Source organism: Ambystoma mexicanum, chromosome 12 (genome assembly GCF_040938575.1).
Source record: "Ambystoma mexicanum isolate Mex_15411 chromosome 12, UKY_AmexF1_1, whole genome shotgun sequence".
NCBI classification, from domain to species: domain Eukaryota; kingdom Metazoa; phylum Chordata; class Amphibia; order Caudata; family Ambystomatidae; genus Ambystoma; species Ambystoma mexicanum.
The window spans coordinates 654640078-654664106 of NC_090936.1; positions in this window are offsets into that span (position 1 = coordinate 654640078).

The window sequence follows — 24029 nt, forward strand, 5'->3', positions numbered from 1 at the left end:
GTGGGACAATGGTATGTTGTTGGTGGTTTTAGGTGATCTTCCACAAAGTTCTTTAAATCCGTAAAATTTGCCATAAGTTGGTCCATTTTGTGGGTAATGTGTTCAAGAGTGTTACCCACCGCTTCATTTTTCTTTGGAAGTTGCAATTTTTGTAGGGTCTGTAAAAAAAAAATGTATATGTTGAATGTATACAAAATAATATTTATTAATTGGTTTATATAGTAAAGTGTGTACCATTAGGTGGACTATCTTCTAACATTTCGTCTCGTGGGAAATGCTCCTCTAGCCAGTCCAGAGTACTACACATTTCTGTGAGAAAACAAAAAAGTAATATGTTTTTTTTTCTAATATAGAAAGTTTATAAATAAATGAGTAAAATGAAGTGCACTTACTATTTCTGGTAAAATATGTAGTCTGTAGTCTATACGTCTGGTCTTGCTGTTAGTTGTGGAGTGTCTGTGAGGTAATTATGTTGGAAGCCACTTTATCTTCTTTTGGTATATTCCATTTTAGAACATATTGGCCCTCATTACAAGTCAGGCGTTAAGGGTTTAACGGCGCCGTCGGCGCGTTAACCCTTAACGCCTGATTCACACTTTAAAGCCTGCTTTTTGCAGGCGTTTAAGTCCAAGGCGCTAAGCGACCTTGGTGCTAATTACGGCGCCGTAATTTACGGTGCCGTAATTAGCGCCTTCCCCATCCCCATTATGCCCTATGGGGCAAAAATGGGAATGGGGAAGGGCAAATGGTGAATGGGGAATTACCGCCCCCACCCACCTTGGAATGGGGCGGTAATTCCGCCATCCACCATGGCGGAATCCGGCATGGACCATGGTGCTAATAGCCCATTGTATTTAAATGAATGGTTAGTGTGTTACATATATGGGTTACATTTCTTAAGTAGCGCAACTTAACCATAACGTCCCTTTAACAAAGTTTTTTTACTGAATTTCATAGGTTTTTAGTAGCGCAACTTAACCATAGCGTCCCTTTAACAAAGTTTTTTTACTGAATTTGATAGGTTTTTAGTAGCGCAACTTAACCATAACGTCCCTTTTAACAAAGTTTTTTCACTGACTATACATATATATATATATATATATATATATATATATATATATATACATATATATATATATATATATACACAATTTCAAGGAAAAACTTTAAATGAAGTGCAGTTAAGGTGAGTAAATTTAACACAACAAAACCCTTGAAATTCAGTGCATTGGGAAATTCAGGAACGGCTTCACACAGGGCAATTCTGTTGATCTCCCCCATAATGCTATTTTGTATGGCATTGTGAATTCCTTCTTATAATATATATGTGTTCCTTGAATTTGAAGGGTTTCATTATACCACCTGCGCCACTGTACATGGCCTTCAGCCATGGGCAGTTGCTACGGCCTTCTGCCGCACCCAATGTATATTTTAAAACACTAACTGGCCACTAACCATGCCCTTCGGCCATGCCCACTGTATTTTTTAAATCACTTCCTGCTCACTAGCCATGGCCTTAGGCCATGGCCACTCTCAATTTCATTTAACACTACGGCCTTTGGCCGTGCCTACTCTATTCTTTTTAACACTAACAGGCCACTGGCCATGCCCACTTTATATTTTACAACACTACCAAAGCTTCAGCTGTTTCCATGGCCAGTGATCTTTCACCCCCTGACGTCACTGTAGCTGTAAATATATATGTATTATTTATTTTATATCTTTTTTCTATTACCGCGGGTACATTACAATGAACTACAGAGACCCTTGTTTACACCCCCAGTTATTTGTAGTCATTATGCCCACAGTTATCGGCAAAAACGCCAAAATAAATGCTTCTCTGCCCTCCCATACCCTCACCAAGTGCCCCCCTCCTGTGTGCATGCTCCCCACACTCCCCTGATGGCCTGCTCACCTCCCCTGCCCTCTCCCATCCCCCACAACACTCGTACATTCTGTGGCACAGTTTGAGTTGAAATGTCGGGTAGCTGAAAATATACCTCAGGTTATACCCAAGGGTATGTGAAAAAATGTTGAGCCTCGTGTTGCAAACTTGGTCCCTATTCCCACTCCAGCTCCCAGATGTCAATTGGTGTCCTCTTTCCTCGCCCCACCTCTAACCTGATGGCTTTTTTTGTGTTTTATTTTCTGATACCCTGGGGTATAACCTGGGGTATAACTTGTGCTATAACTGCAGCGTTCACTCGCAAAATACAGATGGCGTCTGTTTTATTTATATACACCCTAAACACCAGGATGTATCTGGGCAGAAATAGCTATTTATTTTTGAGAAGGGGGCAGCCTCTTCTCCGTCAAATAATTAAGATAGGACTGGATGGTATAACCCCAAACCATAAAAGGATCGCAAGTCAACGCTTCGTGCACAAGTTGTTTCAAACATGGTCCAAATCTGTCCAGTGGTTTTGGCTGTGTGGTCGAGCAAACATTTTCCTTTTTGTATATGGGAAAATGAATGTAGACTAGGCTGAAAGTGCCTATTTTGTTTTCATGATAACTTTTTTATTTTTGAAAGAATCTTTCCCAAACATTCCAATCTGGAGAGGGGTGGGGGAGGGGGAAGAGGTCCCAGATTTACAAATGTGTCTGCACAATCTCAGCCAAATCCATCACACGAGTCAAATGTTATTAGCAATTAATTTTTCCGATTTCCTATGTAACTCTGACTCACCTTAACTATAGGGCGGCGACCACCGCCCTATAAAATATATACAAACTGGCAGTCTTTTTCTCGATTTGTGTTTATTGTCATAGTCTCCAAGCCCTACTTGCCTCCTTTCAATATACTTCTGGTTGTTTATTTATTTTATTTTTTTATTGTTTACAGCATGGACCTAGCTCAAGAGCAGCAGAGAGCTGTACAGAGTGTGGGTAGCCAGCATTTGGGCTGCCATATTTTAAAAGTAGCACAGTACTGTGAGGTCTGTTTATTGGTATGTGCGTCCACTGGGATTAGTCCTTGGTCAGGTATTGTTGAAAGAGCAATGTTTTGAGAGCTTTGTGAAATTGGCGAATTGTGGAGGCATTCCGAGCTGACAACAGGATCGAGTTCCAGAGGGTGGGAGCATGACAAGAGAAGGATTGTTGCGGGTCCTCTCTTTGCAGAGAAGTTGTGATTCAAGCCGGTTGGTCGATTTGCTGCATGTGGAACATGTGCCACTAGATATACAATTTAGCCACCAGGTATGCTGGTGTGCTCATCGTGACCGCTTTGTAGATGATACATGCAGTCTTGAACAGTATCCTGGCTTGGAGTGGAAGCCAATGTAGTTTGCATAAAATGGGGTAATTCTGTCAAATTTCCGTGCTCCTGTTATAAGGCGTGCTGCAGCGTTGTGGACTCCTTTTGGTGGGGGGGGGGGGCAAGTGAGCAGCCTAGAGCCCTGTCAAGAGAGCATTCCGCCCATCACTGTATGAGACCACAGGGGCCTGCACTATGGTGCGGAAGTCCTGCAGCGGGTTGACGTGTTTGATTCGTCGACGAGTAGGGATTCTGAGCCAGGCTATTTGGGCCTTCTTGGCTATATGTTTCTGGAAGAACAGGCTGCTGTCAATGGTGAATCTAAGGATGTTTCTGAGTCTGAGAGTTGTGGATCAAATCCTTCTAGGCGCATATCATTGAATCATTGGGGAACAAGTTGTTTTTTTGCGGGTGGTTCGATGAGGACTATTACAGTCTTGGATGGGTTTAGTTTGAGGAAGGCAGTCGACATCCAGGACTGGATGATGGCTAGGTAATCGCGGGGGGAAATGATGTTTTGCCTGCTATTTACTCTCATGTACAACTGAGTATTGTCCGTGTATTGGTGGATGGCTATATTGGGATCTTTGAGGAGAGTGCCCAAAGGATCCAATAAAAAAAAAAAGGGTTGATGAGAGAATGGAGCCTTGGGGGACTCTGCAGGATCCCTGGAGTCAGTTAGAATGCAAAAGGTTCAATTGAACAGCCTGGTGCCCGCCTGAGATGTGGGAGACCAACCAGTTCAGGACAATGCCAGAGAATCCCATCCTGTCAGCAAGGAGAGAGAGAAGGATGGAGTGGTCGACGGTGTCGAATGCCGCTGAGAGGTCAAGGAGGCTGAGGAGGTATGAGTCACCCTTAACTATGATTTGGAGGGCATTATCCACCACCTGGATGGTGGCTGTGACGAGGCTACACTTGGGGCAGAACCTTAACTGATAGTCATTTAGGAGGTGGAGTTGTTTCGATTCTGGTGAGTAGTTGTGTAGCAACTACTTTTTCCAAGATTTTGCTAATAAACGGGAGGTTCGTAATGGGCCAGTAGTTGGCTAGGTTGTCTGGATCTAGTGTTGGTTTTTTTAAAAGAGGTTGTATGAAACCTGTTCTGAGGGTGTATGGGAATTATCCTTATGCGTTGGAGGCTTTGTTGATGCTGAGGAGTGCATTGAGCGCCGTACCCGGTAATTGTTTAATGACAGAGGTGGAATTATATTGAGTAAGAAGTAGGTTTGAGGGAGGCAATCTTTTTTAAGAGATCCGGGGGAAAGAGAGGAGAGAATTCAGTTTCGATGTTCTCTCAGATTTTGTCTATTTATTTTTTTTAAAAGTGTTGATTTCACCTAATTGTTTCTGAGTTGCTGGCACCTCCTGGTTGGGTGAGGGTCTGGTACATTGCTTTACTACTTCAAAGAGGGCTTTGCTACTGTTGTCTGCTGCCACAACAGTGTTGGAGTAGTAAGCAGCTTTGCCCTCGGTAATGAGAGCCCTACAGTTTGCACTGTGAGATTTGAGGTTGGTGAGGTTTCCCAAGTTATGGTTTTTGCACCACAGTTTCTCTAGCGATCTGATTGAGCGTTTGTTGGAGGCTAGCTTGGGGGCCAACCATGAGGTGGATAGTCTGATCTTTGGCTGGCTGGATTTTAGGGGGGATTGAGTGTCCACCAGTTTCATAGCAGAATTGCTGAACAGTTCCAGCAGGCCCAATGCTTTAACTGCGGTGGGGAAGTCTTCAAAGTTTGCTTTCAGCTCATTGACCTTGAAGGTTTTAAATGAGCTGCGTTCAGTAGGTGAGCATTTAGCCTGACCTTTGTGAGCCGTAGTCACGTGGGTGACTGATAATGGTATGGCGGCATGGTCAGACCAGTCAAGTGGGATAGGGTCTGCACAGGTGATGCTGGGGGATAATGTGTAGACTAAATCTAGGTTATTGCTTTTGTTGTGCATGGGTGAGCAAAATTTGCTTCAGGTCCATGGAAGCGGTCAGTTCGAAAAGCGTGCTTTGTGTGTGGTTGTCAGCCTGTGACTCACAGACATAAAAATCACCAAGAAAGACATTGCTAGAATGTGGTAATTTGGCAGAGGAGAGTTATTGGAGATGTCTGCAATGAAAGAGTCACTCCTGTGAGGTGGTCTGTAGATGAGGTGGAAGGTGATGGATTCCTTGTGCGATAAAGTGAACCGTCAGGAGAGTGTTTCAAATGAGCTTGTTCTGGGAGAGGGAATGATGGAGCATGGCCAATCGGCCCTGTGGATGACAGCCACTCTGCCTTCTGCCCATCCTAACTGGTTGGCATGTTGGATGCAATAGCCTTGGGGTAGGAGGACATTGAAAACATGTGGGGAGAATGGGATACACCATGTTTCAGTGATGAGCAGGGTATCAAAGTTGTTATATGAAATGAGGTAATCAATCTCTGCAGTGGGAGAGCCTGTTGAGCGAGCATTGATCAACATGATAGGGCATGTGAATGTGGTCCGTGGTTGTTGGATGGGGTCAAGGGCAATATTGATGAATTTCGCTAGGGTAGTTTGCTGGGATGCCCAAGTCACTTGGCCATTCGAATCCTAGTGAGAGTGGGGATTGACTGTGGAGGGAGGACACACATTGTGATGTCTTTTGGTGAGAAGCAGCAGTAGCACTTATTTTATAGGTGAAATGCAGTTAAGCTGGCCAGGCCCTGGGCTCTATCAGCCCCGAAAAGTCACAAACAGGTGAGGTCCTTGTCTTTGCCTGTCCTTTGCTGAGGACGCCTGCGATGAGGACGCCCAAGAAGGACTGATTAAATAGGTGGTGGGTGGAGTAACTGAGATGCATGGCCTGGTCATGTGACCAGCAGCCTGCTCAATGCTGTCTGCCTGTGGCTGGCCCAGAGTCCTATAGTAGAGGCGTGTAAGGTACGAAAACTGGAGATGGGACTAGCAACTGAGTGGCAGGGCCTGGTCATGTGACGAGCAGCCTACTCAATGCTTTCTGCCTGGAGCTGGCCTAGAGTCCTTAAGTAGAGGTTTGGAAAGCGTGAAAACTGGAGGTGGGCGGAGCAACTGAGTGGCAAGGCCTGGTCATGTGACCAGTAGCCTACTCAATGCTGTCTGAATGGAGCTGGCTTAGAGTCCTATAGTAGAGGCGTGGAAGGTACGAAAACTGGAGGTGGGACGAGCAACTAAGTGGTAGTGCCTGGTCATGTGACCAGCAGCCTACTCAATACTGTCTGCCTGCAGCCAGTCTAGATCCCATAAGTAGAGGCTTGGGAGGTGCAAAAACTAGAGGTGGGCAGAGCAACTGAGTGGCAAGGCCTGGTCAGGTGACCAGCAGCCTACTCAATGCTGTCTGCCTGCATCTGGCCTATAGTCCTTAAGTAGAGGTTTAGAAGGCGGATAAACTGGAGGTGGGCAGAGCAACTGAGTGGCAGGTCCTGGTCACGTGATCAGCAGTCTACTCAATGCTGTTGAAATGCTTCTGCAACATAATCATCTTGATTCTGGCAGACAATTTTGGAGCCCTTGTCTGAAGGTTTGATAATCACTTCAGACAGGCTTTGTAGTTCCTCCAGAGAATTAAGTTGAAACTTAGTAATGCTGTGTCTAGAGGATCTTAAACCTGACACTCGTAGTTTGCATAAGTCAGAAATCACCAATTCATGGAAGGCCTCCACGAACTGGTGGATTAAATTTAGACTCACACTTAAGGCGGGTAAAACCCGACCTGTCAGGGTCAATATCAAATTCAACAAGATCAAGATTAGCTTGATCAAAAGGAATATTTACTAGATCAGCCAAACGAATGAGTGAATGTAAATCAGAAATGTTGAGATCAGTTCTGCCTTGACATGATGTAGACACAGGGTCCTTCTTGGGATTTGTTGCAAATCATTTTTTTAACTTGATATTACAAATAAATTGATCAAAATCTAATCTAGTTTGCAGTTTGCACATAATCATAAGGAAAGATGGGACAGAAATTAAGTCCCAATTTGAGAAGATCTGTTAATCAGTCAAGTGATGAGATTACAAATTAATAACTGCCATATTTTGAACGGGTATCAGTTCTTGCCGCGACCACCAAATCATGTTGGTCTGCCTTGCGGATTACTGCTCATGTCCTTTTCCCCGTCCCAATCATGAGTTTTCTTCCACCTGTCAAATTTCATGCTTCCCCTCTTTTGTGTCTTTTCATCTCGACAAAGGAGATGCATTTTGTCAAAACAATTCCATTTAGCCACAGGTTCTTCATTTTCAAAATTAGAAACATACAATTTAGAAAAAGTGGAAGCTGTATTAGACGAATCAGCTGCAATATTATTGACTATAGACACTTTCCTAATAGTATCAAAGCGCGTAACAAAGGTATAAACCCTGCCTGTCTCATAATCGATTTTATCTCGGATGAACCTTTGATGTTTATGTTGTTTTATTTCATCTTCATAAGTAGTCAAATTAGCATTGATCATGACTTTAAAAGTATTGACATCTTCATTAGCTGTGATATCTTTTAACTGGGTCTCAATAGTTTCAATACGCTTCAGGATGGCAAATCGTTCAAATTTTCCATATTTCACCAAAAGTATAAGAAATCGTGCTGAACTGTGGCAAAGTGAAAGGAGCAGCTGGAGGCTCTCTTCCTTCTTTGAACTTTCGTTTGATTTTCCTGACATCTCCCCCCAGTAGCATTGCTAGCGGGCTGCTCTTGCTGCCTGGGAGAGGCGGAGTCAAGGAGCTGCACGTGACACGGAGGTCACGTGACGACGCCCAGTGCCTCAAAGCTGACGCTGCATCGCACGAGTGGCGCTGAACTGTGGCAAAGTGAAAGGAGCAGCCAGAGGCTCTCTTCCTTCATTGAACTTTCGTTTGATTTTCCTGACATCTCCCCCCAGTAGCATTGCGAGCGGGCTGCTCTTGCTGCCTGGGAGAGGCGGAGTCAAGGAGCTGCACGTGACACGGAGGTCACGTGACGACCCACAGTGCCTCAAAGCCGACGCTGCATCACCCCCGCGGCGTAAGCCCTGGTGGCAGAAGGGCTGGTGCTGTTAGTCTGTTTGGCGGCTTTGGCGCTAGAGCTAGTAACAGAACGTTATTCCAGAGCACATACACCAATAAGTGAAAGAACTCACACTGATCACCAGAAAGTGGAGACTGTGGGCCACTGGCCTTTGATCCACCCAGTACCGCTCCTACTGAATATTGTCTTTCCGCTCCAATTAGCGTAAGCCTGATGATTTCAGCAATCAGCAGTTGAGGAGAGCGGAGTATTCCAGGTTCAACATTTCCCCAAGACCAGTCACGCCAACAGATTCATGTGCCACAGGGTTCATGCGTCTCACCTACCATGTACAATGCATTTGCTAAACCTCTCTTCGATAAACTGGACAATTTGGGTGTCAAATACACAAACTATGCTGACAACACCCTAATACTAATTCCTATAATGGGAGACCACATCACTGACACAAATGCCCTATATCTATCTCACAATCCAAACTTGGATGGCTCAGAATGAGTTATGTCTCAATGACGATAAGACCGAGATCCTTGTCATGGGCAGCCAAGCTAAACTCAAAAATCTGTCTCCATTGTATCAATCCTTCAACATTGACGGAAACCTCATCACAAGCGCCATAGAGGAATCCTCACTTATCCTATCACAGCAAATCAATGCCATCACCTTGGCATCCTCCTAAACAGCTAAACCCATTACAGCGTGTAGACTATAACTCTCAGAAGAGAACCGCATCACCTTGACAAGAGCTCTAATCCTCTCCAGGATAGATTACTGCAATGCCATCATATGTAGAATTAATATCAGTGTGTATCGTACCAACAACCGTAAATTAATAAAGCACTGTCAACCAGCTGTTGACAAACTGCTGCTGTTGGAACAGAAAACAGTGTATGAACAACCAATATAGTGAGAAACACTGAGATCATATATGCCCAGAACAAAAAAGTTTTTGAAAGCTTTTTACAGCCTGTAAACTCAGCTTCTGCCCAAAGAGAATACAGAAGTTGATTCCAGATTAGGACGCCCAGTGTTGCCAGGCTTTACCAACTGCTGACAGGAGACCTGCCAAACAAGTCTCCCGTAACTCGCGGGAGTCTTCAACAAAAAGAGTCTGGCCCTCATTACGATACTGGCGCTAAACCATGGCGCTATTAGCACCATGGTTGGTGCCGGTATCGTAACGAGTCCGCCAATGTTCAATGGGGAATTACCACCCCATTCCAAGGTTGGCGGGCGGTAATTCCCCATTGAACATTGGCCCTTCCCCATTCCCATTTTTGCCCCATAGGGCTCAATGGGACTGGGGAAGGCGCTAAGTACGGTACCGCAAATTGCGGTACCGTACTTAGCACCAAGGTCCCTTTGCGGGTCCTTACTTTAACGGCTGGTCTAGACCAGCTGTTCAGGTCGGGTCCCGCAAAGGGACCTCGTAGTAAGGCGCTAAGTGTTTAACGGCGCCGCAGCCTTTGACGGCGCCGTTAAATACTTAGCGTCAGGGTCCTAATGAGGGCCTCTGTATCCCGCAATGCCGCGATTTAACATACTTCTTCAGCAACAATAGTGTAAAGGGAATCTTCCTGTTGTCCAAGCAAATATCAGTCTTTCTTGGGAAAAGTTAAAACACTTCCCCAATGAAACACTTATATGTGCTAGAAATAATTTCTTGATGATTTTGCCATACAAAATGGTGGCGGCGACTGCTACTTTAATCTCAGAAAGGGGTAAGGAGGAAATCTGACGTGATCCGATGGCATAGAATACAGAAATTGCAAGGGGCACGTCTCACTGCTTGTGCCAAAGTGTGTTTCTGCCCCATGGTTTTGCGTACCTCATTCCATCCATGAAAATATGCTCCATTCCGTTTGGAAGATAGTAGCATAGCCCTGTTTTTTACTGTGCAGTGCATTCTGAAAATGGTGGGCCTGTGTTTAGAATGGATTGGAATGTTGCAGGTATGTCAACCATTCTGTGAGGTGGCATTAGCAAGGAGGCGACAGCATGCTCTAATGCATAGTGCACATTTTGTACATTTCAATGATGCATTTGTAGTTTGTGCAACGTATTGTTTTATTAAAGCTGAACCAGCCACAGTATGCTTACATGATACGCAACACTGCCATTGGACAGTGTCATATGGCTTATTGATTGAAACAATGATTTGTTGCGGCTCATCTGATACTATACACGCCATAATGGTAAATGTTTAAGAAACGCTGACACTGTGTGTACTGGAGTGAAGTGGTTTCCATTCTTTATTGAAAATAACATAAATACATTGTATCGTACTTTAAATTTTGATTTTAGGTGAGAGATTGCTCTTTTGTTTTGGCGCATCTCATCATTTTTTAACAATCATTGCAAGACTGATGAAAGCTTTTTTTATTTTATTCACACTGCTTGATAGAGGGGTTTGCACAAAACATGTACTGCAAAAGGAATCATTGAATTGACATGGAATTTATGAAAGGTTTGAAAAATAATTCTACCCTTTTCTTCTACTAAATCTATTTTTTTTATTTTGTATTTAACATGTTACATAGTTATACAAATATGACAACTTTTATATCTATTTTATACGTTTATTGGGGATTTCTGAATAAGAGTATGAATGCTGCGCTAAGAAAAACTTGATCTCATATTTATGCAACACCCTTTCTTTAGGGTACGTCTACAAACCCCCATTAGACCTGAGTGCAACTCCTTCTTTATATCTTATCAGGAATCCAAAACTCCACATAGTCCAGCCCAGAAAACAAGAAGCAAATCTATCTGAACACATTCCACAAGAAGTTAAAATTCCAAAATTATTGAAACGTTTTACATAGCAACTAAATACAATACAAGATATAATCCCACCCAGAATCACAACAACTCCACGTTACCACCCCACAACCCCTATATACACAAGTACAATACCAAGTCTAGTATAGCTGAAGAAATTTACCTCTTGGAATGTGTTCAGATGTATGTCATTTTAAGGTTTTGTAAATAAAGTTATAAAAAAAAGAAGCAAATCTATTAAAGTCTTTGAGTTCTTGCCAGTGAAGGCAGTTCAGACTGCGTCATCGCCCGCTACTCTGCCATGAACGTAGCGAGGTCATGACGTAGCATACATTTTAATAACTGTGTAACTATCTAATATTGCTTTATGATAGTTGATACGTGTGGCACTTGTATCATAAATACAGACTCTGCATCTGACCTTAAATCCCTTCTGGGATAGATGTTTTAGAATTACTCCCACCAGCAACGTGGAAAATATTTATTCTCTTTCAATAAGGGACCCCGAGGGGAATACTCTGCTAGAATACATATGCAACCTGATTCAGTTGTGTGCACACAGACCCCATAATAAACCCATGTCTTCCTAGAACTTTCCTGCCTTTTTAAGTATAATATACCCTCCACGCACCCCAGCCCTCGAGGCCTCCATCTTCATAAGACACAGATTAAAGGCATTTCTAATAAGGTCGTAAATCTTTTCATGCTGTGGACTTTGGTGCTTCTAACAGTCTTTCTCTGGAACACTAGAAAACCGCCTGAGATTCTGCCACCCCTGGGCACAGCTGTGTAGGAGACAGATACAATCCTGTGGCTGAACCCATTGCTGCCAGTGCAATCCATCATTTTTGGAATCCCATATGGCTCTCATTCTGAATGTTAGCAACAGATCCTGAGTCCTAGGTGCAGAAGCAAGGAAGAAAGCATGAAGAAAGGAAGCAAGGAAGAAAGCATAACACCTGCTTAACTCACCAATAAGTTGCTCTAAAAAAACTCTTCTGATATTTCTACATAATTAAGGGTACCAAACCTAAGAGAGTTGGATGGAATCAGAAACATCTCAGAGGATAGAACATGGTGGCCTCCCAAAAGATGGTGAATAGGGACATCTAAGAACCCAGACACATTTCAAAATGTAGCCTGAAATCAAACAGCCAGAAACCCTCAGCAAAACGCTGTGGTAACACTGTGATAACCCCCTGATTTTCAATCACTAAATCGGAAGAATCGGTGGTGCCATGTGCTCTTTTTGAATGTTTTCAAGTCCAGAAATAGCAAATAAACATCCTAAAACTATAATCGGTATTCCACTATAGCTGTGGGGGGTGGCATGCCAGTCTATCTAAAAAAAATATATATATCTTTTCTTTTTTGGCCAGGGATTGCAAGAAAGACAGCCAGCGTCTCAGTTGCGACCCCTGGTGACCCCCAAATGACGTCCCTGTATACATGTATTTCAAGCTCACTGGCCAGGCTGTGTCCACTGTACATGTTCCCCCAATATGTTTCTTTTGGACCCACTAGGTGGCCACAAACTACACATAAAGCAGCATTGAACTACCCATGCCCGCCGGATTTACCGGAATTCTGCTGATAATGCTCACAATTCGTCTGTGTCCTCACAGGCAGTCTTCAAGTGCCCTCTCCTCTTTCCATGGTGCTTCCACTGCACTCATTTGCTTATTTCCTCTCAGGCTATCTCCTGGCTATTATCTTCTATCACTGTTTGGTTTATGTGATGCTTTTTTTGTTCTCCGAGGTGGAAGGCCAATATATAAAGGTTTTAAGGAAAAGGGGAGCACCACCATGTCTCTGTTGAATGTTTTATAAACTACTGGATGTAATTTCCCCAAACCAATCAAGGAATTTGAGTCAAATCGTTTTGCCCAAATTGTTTCTCATTTGGTCCAAATCTGACCAGTAGTTTTCACGCTATGGCTGTTAAAAAACAGAACATTTTCTTTATGAAAACATTAAGAGGCTGAAAACTGTAAAACTGTTGTGTTTTGTTTTCTTAATAACTTTATAATTTCATGGTATGTTACTAAAATGTGCAGTTTGGGGGGGCCTTGAGGTTTTCAGAATTTCATCTAAATCAAACGTTATTATCAACAGAATTTTGGGAGAAAATTGCTGTTTTTTTATTTTTGAAATGCTTCTCAGCATCTCTGCTGCAAAGCACCATGGGAGATATAGCTATATTTTTGGGAGAATGGGGTACCCCTTTCTCCATCAAATAATGAAAACAGCACTGGGCGGAATAACCCCAAACAACAAAAGGATCGTGACTCAAAACTTCGGGCCCAAGTTGTTTCAAACCTGGTCCAAATCTGCCCGGTGGTTTTAGCTGTGCGATCGAGCAGAAATTGACCTTTTTGTGTGTGGGAAAATGAATGGGGACTAGGTCAAAAGTGCCTGTTTTGTTTTCTAACAACTATTTTATTTTTTAAAGAATCTTTACCACGCTTTGCATTCTCGGGGGGCCATACACAAGTGTCTGCACAACTTCTGCCAAATCTGTCACACGAGTCAAAAGTTATTAGCAATTCATTTTTTCAATTTCCTTTGTAACTCCGACTCGCCTTAACTATAAGGTGGTGATCAGCATCCTATAATAATATATCTGTGCAATATATCCTGTCTGGAAAGGTTGGGCAGTCACATATGTAAGGAATCAGTGGGAATTAATGAAGCTCCTTCACCAGCTAGCAAGTGGAGCTGGAACTTGGTCTTGAACAATTCCATGGATTGTATTGTTTTAATGATATGGGGAGAGCATTCCAGTAATAACGAGTGAATGTGTTTGCGTGCTAATTGGCAGATGTGTCTGAGTCATTAATTATAGCTAGAGCTTTTCTTCCTAAATTAGCTACTAAGAGATTTCAGGTTATATTATATGCTCTCAATACAATTATTCTGGATTAGACCCCTGTTAGATTTCAAAGAACTATAAAGATTTGTAAACAATAATGTAATGAAGTTACCTAAAGATAAATGATATGATATGATATGATATTTTATTTATATCGCGCCCATACACAAGGGTTTCAGAGCATGGCGAGGCAAAGGAGGGGTACAAGGGAGGACAAAACAATGATCTTACTAGGCCCAGTGACATTGAGAACATGTAAGTGCAGGGGAGACTAAGGTAAAACTATCTACTAGCGATCAACACAGATGACATTATTTTTTGCTTTTTGTAATCTTCCAAAACGGAACTCTTTGCAAAATATAAATATTTTTCAAAATGGTTTCGTAGGACACTTTACCCGCGGAGACTCAAAAATGGTTTTTAGTGTGCAAGGTTTTATACAGAGCCATTTGTTTGTGCCAACATATGGATACTTTTGTTTACATATGACTGTTGTGATGTTAAAATGTCCTGTCGTCTCTGGGTGCAGAGCAATCGACAATTGACTGATGACTGCACACCTAGTGCACATTATTTTATAGCAAACATCATTAGCAGATGATAATTAACGTATTTTAATGAAAATATATTGAAGAACAGCCGACACGTGTTTCGACACTTGGGCCGTCTTCAAGGTTGAATGACAAACATCATTAGCAGATGATAATTAACATATTCAATAGATAACAGTGAAGAAATTGTTGTTGAAATAAATGCAAAAAGGTGTTTTAAGGATATTACAGAATAAAAGACATACCAAGAAACAGGTTAGGGGTGTGGTACAGCAGTTGCGGATCAATGTAGGTACACAATAAAAATAAAAGAAGAAATGGACAATAATCAAAACAGGATTCATCAACACAAGTTAAGGTTAATACCCTATTGCCATCTCTAGACTAGTTATGACCAGCACCCCGTGGCACAACCACATGCGAATCCAGACACCAAAAGAGTTCAGGTGATAACCAAAATTCTAGATAAGCCAAAAACAATAATTGTGATATTTAAAAGAAAAATACAGGAATAAACACATTAACCACTAATTGGTGACAAGAGGCAACTTGAAACACCAGTTATATAAAATCACAACATCCTATAGTAAGGAGTCCGTCAGAGAGTAATAGGACACAATAGAATCACTTACCACACAAAGCTACAAATAATCAGTTCAATGACGATATCCTATTAAGAAAAGAAGTAAAATAGACCTCAGTTTGGAGGCTTCAATGCGTCCTGAATCAGATAATAGAGATTTTTAATTAAAAACACTCACCGATTGTATATGCTGAGTGGTTCCCGTCAATCAGGACGTATTGCGAGTGAAAGAAAACAAAATACAAGATGCCACATTGGCCGGCAAAAATATATAGCCTGAAAGATGACCAAGGTTAGTGAGAAACTGCGGTATTACGGTGAGCAAGAAGCAGATACTCGCAAAGAGATAATTACTTACTCGACAAATCGAGTGAGATTCAAATATACCAGGACAAATCCAACCTTCGGTAATCGAGAACGCTCCGAAATAATAGATGCCGCCGGAGACGTCACAGGAATGACGCCGACGGAAATGCTGACACGTTACGTCGCTGTAGTGATGTATTATGTCAACAAAGTGACGGTAGCAGAAGGAAAAGCAACCGCAGTCGCAGGCAATGACGTTTAGTGTCAACACAGCACCGAAAAAAGTTCCAAATACCGGCGATTGCCGGAACACATTACAAGATCACGGTGAGGTTCAAATAGATCAACCTTTCAGCATGTGAAAGTTATTTGTTGAACGGGACTCAAATGGAGAGCAAATCTTATTTGGACTCCTTCTGCACAGTAAACATAGAATATCCAAATGACACTATTAAAAGATATGGTAAATGCTGGCGATTGGACGCGCATCAGTGGTGCGCCACGGTGATGACTGGCCACAATCAGACAGATGGCTTAATCAATGATGCCCACACCTGAGAACGTATTTAAAAAACGCAGAATTATAATCGTCCTGGCCTAAAATACATGTGACATACAAGAATGGCTAAGCCTATAAAATAATATGTAACCAAAAGTGTGGAGTCACAAACAAGGTACTTGTGCGCTATTTATCACTACTGAATCCGTGAAGCACAATATCAATGAAAAGGGTGTTAGCAGCAGTCCAATACCCACCAACCAATCCACATAGGCTGAAGGAGGACCAGATGACTGCGTGGCGGGCGGCTCCGGCTCCTCAAGATGGCGATGTCGTGGGCTCTATGCAGGCCAGCCACCCAAGAAGGCCTGCTGTCCTGTCCTGCTTTGTAGTGTGTACACGTAGGGGGGCATAGCCAGAAGAGCGCTCATGGCGGCAATGAGCTGCACCGCCCCCCTACTCCATGCCGATGCAGGTGCTTTTTTTTTCTCTTCTTGCTCAAAAAAACCGGCCTAGGCGTGGGCAGAATGAAACCGACTCCCAGGGACTTTTTTTGGCCCGGCCACAGGCCGAGTGGCCGATTGACCAATCCGACCCTGAATTTGATTCTGGCATAGACTATACACAGCTCAGTTGGGGACAAAATGTCACCTAATTTTGCCAAGTAACAGAATACAAGTCGGTTAATTGGAAAACTTAATCTCAATGATGGTAGTACCAAACTCCTATGGCCTTACTCCGATTACAAGAGGCATATAAAAAATGTCATTATAGCTGCTACTTTTAAATCAGACTATCCTGTTTGCTTGGATCCTAAACACTTGCAGGGCATCTGCCGGATGGCAGAGCCCATGTGTTTACAATGTTATTTAGGGGTATGGCCCAATAAGGAGGTACCAATATTTCACCTGATGTTTAAATAAGGACAACTGAACATTGTGGAAGTAATTGAAGTTTTGAATATTGTGGATTTAAAAAAATGTATTTTGTGCTCTGTATTTACAAGGAGTGCAGGGTCTTAAGCATGTTACAGGAGCAGTGGGTGCACTTTCAGGAAATCCCCATCAGCATTGGGAAGCTGTGGGTCAGGGAAGGCCAGGTAAGGAAGTACTGCTTTCTGTTACATTATATGCCTTGTACACACATCATTTGTTCCCCTACCGAGGATGTCACAGATTATTCTCCTCCAAGTGGCACTGTCAATGACTATTAAGATGGTGCCACCAGTCCTACATTTGGGCCATGATCAGTAAGTCCTCCTTGAAGCTTTCTAACAATCAATCACACCTTAACACATCAGATCAGTTCTATAGCGGGGAGGGTGGCAGCAATCTAGGCATCAGAGTTTCATCATGAAATAGTTATTCTTACAGTATGTAATATTGTTGTGTGACTGTTTATATGGTAAACAAGCTTTTTGCACTAAAGTTGCTCTTGCTGTGTCATAAAAAGGGGCATTTCAAGCACTGTCTAGTGCTTCTTGTGTAGTTTCAATAAATAAACCTGTGTTGTCCTGCTCATCCAGATAAAGCTGGACTCATCAGGTAAGTCTTTATGGTAAGCTCCTTTTATTGAGTTCATGGTCACAGATACAGTTTATGTATGTAGGCAAATGGACCCACTGACTCCCACCACCCTGGTAGTCAGCTCTAACTGGCATTCGTGGAGCGCAGGGTGGAGACCAGTCTATGGGTGACCTTTCAAATTCACTACAGCACAACCTCACACACGTGCAGGCACAAAGGGGTGAGGAAGGAGAATGTCACACAACCAAAATATGCACTTATTGCTCAAGCATGCAAAAGTGACAACCCGTTGCAAGAGGGAATAAATACTTATGAGCCCACATGTTTTCTTTCAACCTTCCCTGGTTTATAAACCTTAGGTGGTACATTTCCGGTGGCCCAACGAACACAAGAATCCAAAATATCTCTACAGTGATGAATCTTATGTTGTAGTCCCTTCTCCCCGAGATGGAGCTCCTTCTCATGAGGCCAGGGAGGTGAGGCTGCTACCCGATAGTCCCCCTGGTGGTGGTACTCGTGGGTGGATCTCATGTGGAGGGATTACCTCTCTGGTATAAAGGGAAGACATAATAGGTGAATGCAGTACTATTCCTCCTCACCACACCCTCACTTACCTGCCTATCCTCTCACTTTCCCATCTATCCCCCTACTTCATTCTGTGTAGGTAGTGTAGACTATCTAACTTCCCCAAGAAGTACTGAGACGAGGAAGAATAGGAGTTACCTAACTAGAGCCTACTTGCAAAGTACTGGGACGAAGACAAACTCTGTTGACTCCTGGGAGAAAAGTCACCTTAGTCCCATGAGGATGAGGAACTGCGAGTCAATACAAACTACTTTGCAGAACCGAGATTACCATTCTAGACAAAGTAAGCAAAGGAGGGACAATTATACTATGAAAACACAAGAAGGACTTCATGGGTTGTCTAACCTTCCCTGGAGGAACCACGAGAGCAAAGGAAGCTCAACCCGAAACGTCGAAGCAGACCTGGATGCCAAGAAGGGAGCAAGAAGTTCTGACGCTGGTCGGGCGAAGATGAACGACCTGGTGAACTGGTGGACAAGGGCTCCTGGCTCGTCCAAAGCTGGAGAGGCGCGGAGAAGAGGAACGGCACAATGAGAAGGAAAAGGAAGACTGCGAAAGTCATCGGCAGCCCCAGAAGTCCTGCAGCTGCCCGTAAGTGCCCAAGAAGGACCGGAGACCTTGCGACCCATGAAGCAAGGTACGCGGGTGGCTGGAAGGGCATTGGGGGACCAAGAAGGCTGCATCCAGTACAGCGGTCAGGGTAAATCCATCCTTAATACAGGGTCTAGGACCCATACCACAGCAAAGACGCTATTTTATATAGTTGGCCATCGATAGTAATTGGCAGGAGAGTGAACCAAGTCTACCCAGAAGGACATTCAAGGAGAAATGCGAGTCGGGGACCTGCCCCCCTATGATATGATAGTTTATTTCTATAGCGTCTATACACAACGGTTAGGTTATAAGAAAGATCACCGCTGCTCTTCATAGTCACAGTACCTGGCAGGGTAGTGAACAAGGTGGTGTGTGAGATAAAGCCTGAGAAAGGCCAGGGAAAGGGAGACATTCCCCCTGGTGTGTTGAACTGTCATATAAAGCCTGAGAAAGGCCTGGGGAAGGGAGACATTCCCCCTGGTGTGTTGTACTGCCATATAAAGCCTGAGAAATGCCAGGAGAAGGAATGCATTGCCCCTGGTGTGTTGAACTATCATATAAAGCCTGAGAAAGGTGTCTGTGAAGTGTAACAAAAGCCTGAAAAAAGCCCTGGGGCGGGAGTTATTCCTTTGGCAAGGGAAAAGGATTGAGAGTAAGATACCTGGAGAAAGAAGGCATTCTCCAGGGACCCAACAGTGAAAAAAACGATGTGCAATAAGGAACGATGTTTGAGTTGGAACTTTTGAATTTGAACTTGAGAACTTTTACAGCACCTCAAACTGGAACTGTGTGTTATATCCTGCAAAGGAACTGCGACCTGGGGAAGGGAGTAATTCTCTCAGGCACAGTTCACACCTGCCAATTGGAACCATAAACCAACATTCGGATGAAGGGAGACATTCGTCTGGACCAAGAAGACCCAGTATCTCTGGAGTTTATTTAATAGTGTAAGGGGAAGAAGCAGAGATTTTGACACACGTTGGTGGACTCTTTCATTTACTTGGACATTCTGGCAGATTACTTATTTCCTTATTTGAGGCAGGGAAACCCCTCTTAGAGTTAGGGAGGGATAGGTTTCCTCTTTATTTTTACCAAAATAAAAGTAATTGCCAACAATCATATCACCTGTGTGTCATTCTCCTCCTTCTACACCCCTACACTACCGTTGAGCAGCACTCACAAATTGTCCATAGTAACGATTAACAAACTGTTCACTTTTTCATCATGACCATTTGCAACGGAGACTAGTGTCATCATCGTGGCCCATGCAATTGCAATTCCTTTTTTACTGAAACATTTTATTTACATTTTCTTAATATGTAACCATAACCAAGACATACCAACACAAAGCACCTGACCATGCAACGTGAAATTACACCTCCTTCAGTCCTATCCATAGGATGTCTCTTATACACTTCACACCATGGATACCTTATCACCATCCAGGGTCTGTCTTGTAGTAAGTTTTGTTATCTCCACAGAATCCATTCTACGTAACAATGAGCCCACATGCATGTAGTCTTCAGCTGCTGTATTATGCCGTATTGTGTGTACATTCTCAATATTATCCCAATTTATGGGCACATACCTGTTTTTATAGACCAATCTGTCCCATTCTGTCCCATTCCATCATTTTATGCATTCTAGATCTCTATTTGGAGATTGTTGTTGGATCTGGTTTAATCCATATGACAGATAGATCTCTTTCTGCAAGAACAAAGGCAATGTTTTAAATTTGCCTATCACATTGATTTAACTGTGTGTTTGGCCAAATACCCAGGGGTATTAGTTTCAGATCTGCTTCCGATGACCATTTCATGACTTTTGGTGAATATTTAAAAAATTTACCCCATAAATCCTGTAACTACTTACAATTCCAAACAATGTATTTATTTATTGTATTTGTTTACTTATAATGCGCCAGAGCCCGTGGACATCAGGATCAATAGATATACAGAAGGTCAGGCCCGGGAGTCATTCAAGGAGTATTGTTGTCAATTGTTTCCTAAACGTCGTAGGATTTCTGTCTGCACATAGATCCCTCGGAAGACCATTCCATAGTTGTGTGGCTTGCACTTGAAATGACCTACCTATGCCCTTCACGTGTTTGTTCTTTGGGATCACCAATCGAATAGAGTCATTGGATCTCATTATTTTCTTAGAGCAGGAGACACTGATGGAGTCCTTCAAATATGCCTGTGCATTGACGTAAAGGCATTTACGCACCACAGTGCAAACTTTAAAATGAATCCTGGCCTCCACGGAAAGCCAGTGTAGGTTTTTACGGTGCATCAAAATGTGTTCCCTCCTTAGGATACCCTTTACAATGCGCACTGCATTGTTTTGCAAGACCTGAAGCTTTTGTAGGCAGCCTTTACCTGCACCAGCTAATAATACACTGCAATAGTCTATTCATGGCATAATCAGGGCACAGACTATGGTAGTACAGTTTGCCTCTGAGATGAACGGATTCACTAGTCTAAGTCGCCTCAGTTGATATTGTGCATGTTTGTAATGTTATGCACTTGCACATCTGCATTAAGGGAAGCTTCAAGCACAACTCCCAAGGTCTTAGCCTTTGTAACAGTACAAACCTGATGATTTTGAATTAAAAAAAAACAAGTATTTATCATCACATTTTGAGCATGCCTGAGAAGAACCAAAAATGAGTAGCTCCGTGTTGGCCGCATTAAGGCACATGCCATTATTGTTCATCCAAAGTTGAATGATACCATAGATCTGCAAGATTTTATTTGAGTCTTTTTCATAGTCACCACTAATATTTATGATCAGCTGGGTATCATCAGCATAATGAGAAAAGCTTACTCCTAACGTAATTAGGAGATCGCATAGTGGACGACAGTATACATTAAAGAGGGCTGGCGAGAGACATGCGCCCTGTGGCACACCATACCCTAGCCCTCTGGTTTGAAGCGGGTTTCACCCCAGACAATTTTTGACATTCTGTTTTGTAGAAAGGATTCAATCCAGAGGCCTGCTCATCAGAGCAGTCAGCAATGTTCTCCAAACAGTCTATAAGTCTTTCATGATCAACACGGTCGAAGGGTGCTGAGAGATCTAATAACATCAGCAGCTCGACCTTGCTGTTGTCCATACTTTTGAGCATCTCACTCTGTAAGTTGAACAAGGCACTTTCTGTGCCATGATGTGACCTAAACCGAGACTGTCTAGGGTGGAAGACTTGTGATATCTCCAGGTGCTCTTGTAGGTGAAGAGTGGCGATTTTATCGACCACTTTCATTAAGAACAAGACATTTGTACCAGGTCTATAATTAGTATAGACCTTGTGATCCAACCCTGGCTTTTTTAATAAAGGAGTCACTGCCACGTTTTTTAGAGAGTCATGGATTCTACTATCCCTAAATGTGGTAAAATACCCCTATTAATATATTGAAAATGAACCTCTATTAATATATTTGGGCCAGTGTGATGCTGGAAATGCATTGGAGGGAGAGGGCCTCCATGTCCTTGTCCTGTACTCCTTTTATCACATGTGTTCTGTGTTATTTTCTGCACATGAGTTCGCGTGGGACTCCTGACAGTGCAGCTCTTCCTCTTTTTGGTTTGGTGAACAGACCCTTGGGATACCCTTATGGCACCCGTGGGTGGGGGTACAACCTTGCACCCGAAGTGTGTGTTTTGTTGGGCACCTTTGTGTGGCCCACAGAGCAGGGTATGGGCTGGTGGCAGCTCTATACTGAATTTGACAGGTGCTCTGAGTATCCTCCATTTTGGGATACCCAGGCCCTGCCATTAGAATCAGTTGATTCCTGATAGGAGACAAGATAGCCCTTGTGGCCTCTTGCTTTCTATTTCCTGTTACCTTATTTTCCCAAAGTCCTGAGAAGCCCTGACTCTGTCCCTTCCCCTGACTGACTGTTGGGTGGAGGTTCCATATATGGTATTGTGGGGAAGTCCAGGCCAGGCTGGCTGGAGCCTTCCCAGTGACTGTATGTTGTGGGTATGCCCGTGGGGTGGGACCTGGGTGAATGGAGTGTGTGACCAATATACACTGCATATTATGGGTGTCTGGTTTCTGGTATGTAACACAAAGACTGGGACAGCCCTGCCCGAAACTGGTATGAATGCAGTGTGGAATGCTAAATAGCTGGGTACTTGTCCCAATACACATTCCTTGTTGTCAGTGTCTGGAGGGAGGAGAATGGCCTGAATGCACTGTGAGCCTGATTGGCTGCCTACCTGCATGAATGCCCTTCTGGATGATTGGTTGCCTGAGTGTGACCCAGCAGAGTGAATGAGAGACAAAACAGTATATCTGGGGACCTCCCACTGATGGAAATTGTTCAGAAGCTGAAGTCGAAACTTGATGCTTGATCTCGAAGCCGAGCCGGAAGATGAAGGTGAACCGATGTTCCCTTTGACGCAATCTGAAAGCTGCTGTGCCTTCAAGAACCTGATCCAAGAGAGGACCTGGCTAGGAGATCTCTTCCCTAGCTATGAGGGACCACAGTGCACCAGCTAACCTTCGCCGAAGAGCCCTGGAAGTCAGCCTTCGAAAGACTGCCGACTGGAGACGGGGACCAGCGAGGAAACCGAAGTGAAGCGCCCAGTTTTGCCATCCACCGCCATTGAGTAGGGTTCGGAGGATCCCCGTAACCGCTAGAGGCCTCTCGCAGCCGTGTTGCCCAGAAGCGGGGACAGCTTGACGCTGTGCTGATGACGACCAGAGCCGCAACGCTCCATTGCCTAGTAATACTTTGAAACAAGGTCTCCCTCTCTCATCAGCGACGACCACTTTGTCCTGCCGGAGAAAGTCAAGGCTGCCGATGAACCAAGGAGAATCCGCAGGTGGGTTTCCTGCCACCTGAAGACCACAAAGACGCCGACGACCTGACGCCCTTGCTGGGCCAAAATTCTTCAGTGACTCTTTGTGGCAACAAATTATTGTTGTCGCGGTGCACCGCACACCTCATGTTCACAGGGCGGCCACTGCCGAATGTCGATGAGCACCGCCAGGACCGAAGCTGCTGCCTCGACGCCTTTGTTCACCTTTTCTTCGAGGGATCTCCACGATTCATGGCTCCTGCCTTAAAGAGAGCCACTCAAGAGGGATCCGTCGACGACCAGATGTCGAACTCTGCTAAACCAGGTACATTGGAGTGGTAGAACTTTTATAGAAGGAAATAAGACTCTTATAAGCAATATATGGACTGGGGTTCTGTTATATCTTTATTTGTCAGGTTGCCCAAGTGGGGGGATCCTCATACAGAACTGTGCCTAGTGGTAGGGGCCCAATATTCAGACAATTGTTTAACCAACTTGTTTTCCTCCTAAATCTATTGTTGGTTCACTTTATTAATTGATTTGTATGCCATTTGAAACTTTCTACAGTTGATGCATTTTAATGGAATCTAAGAAGTAAGTTGGTACCACATTGCAACTGTATATATTTGCCATTATAGTATTGCCAGAGTTCAAAGTGTGTTATTGTGATT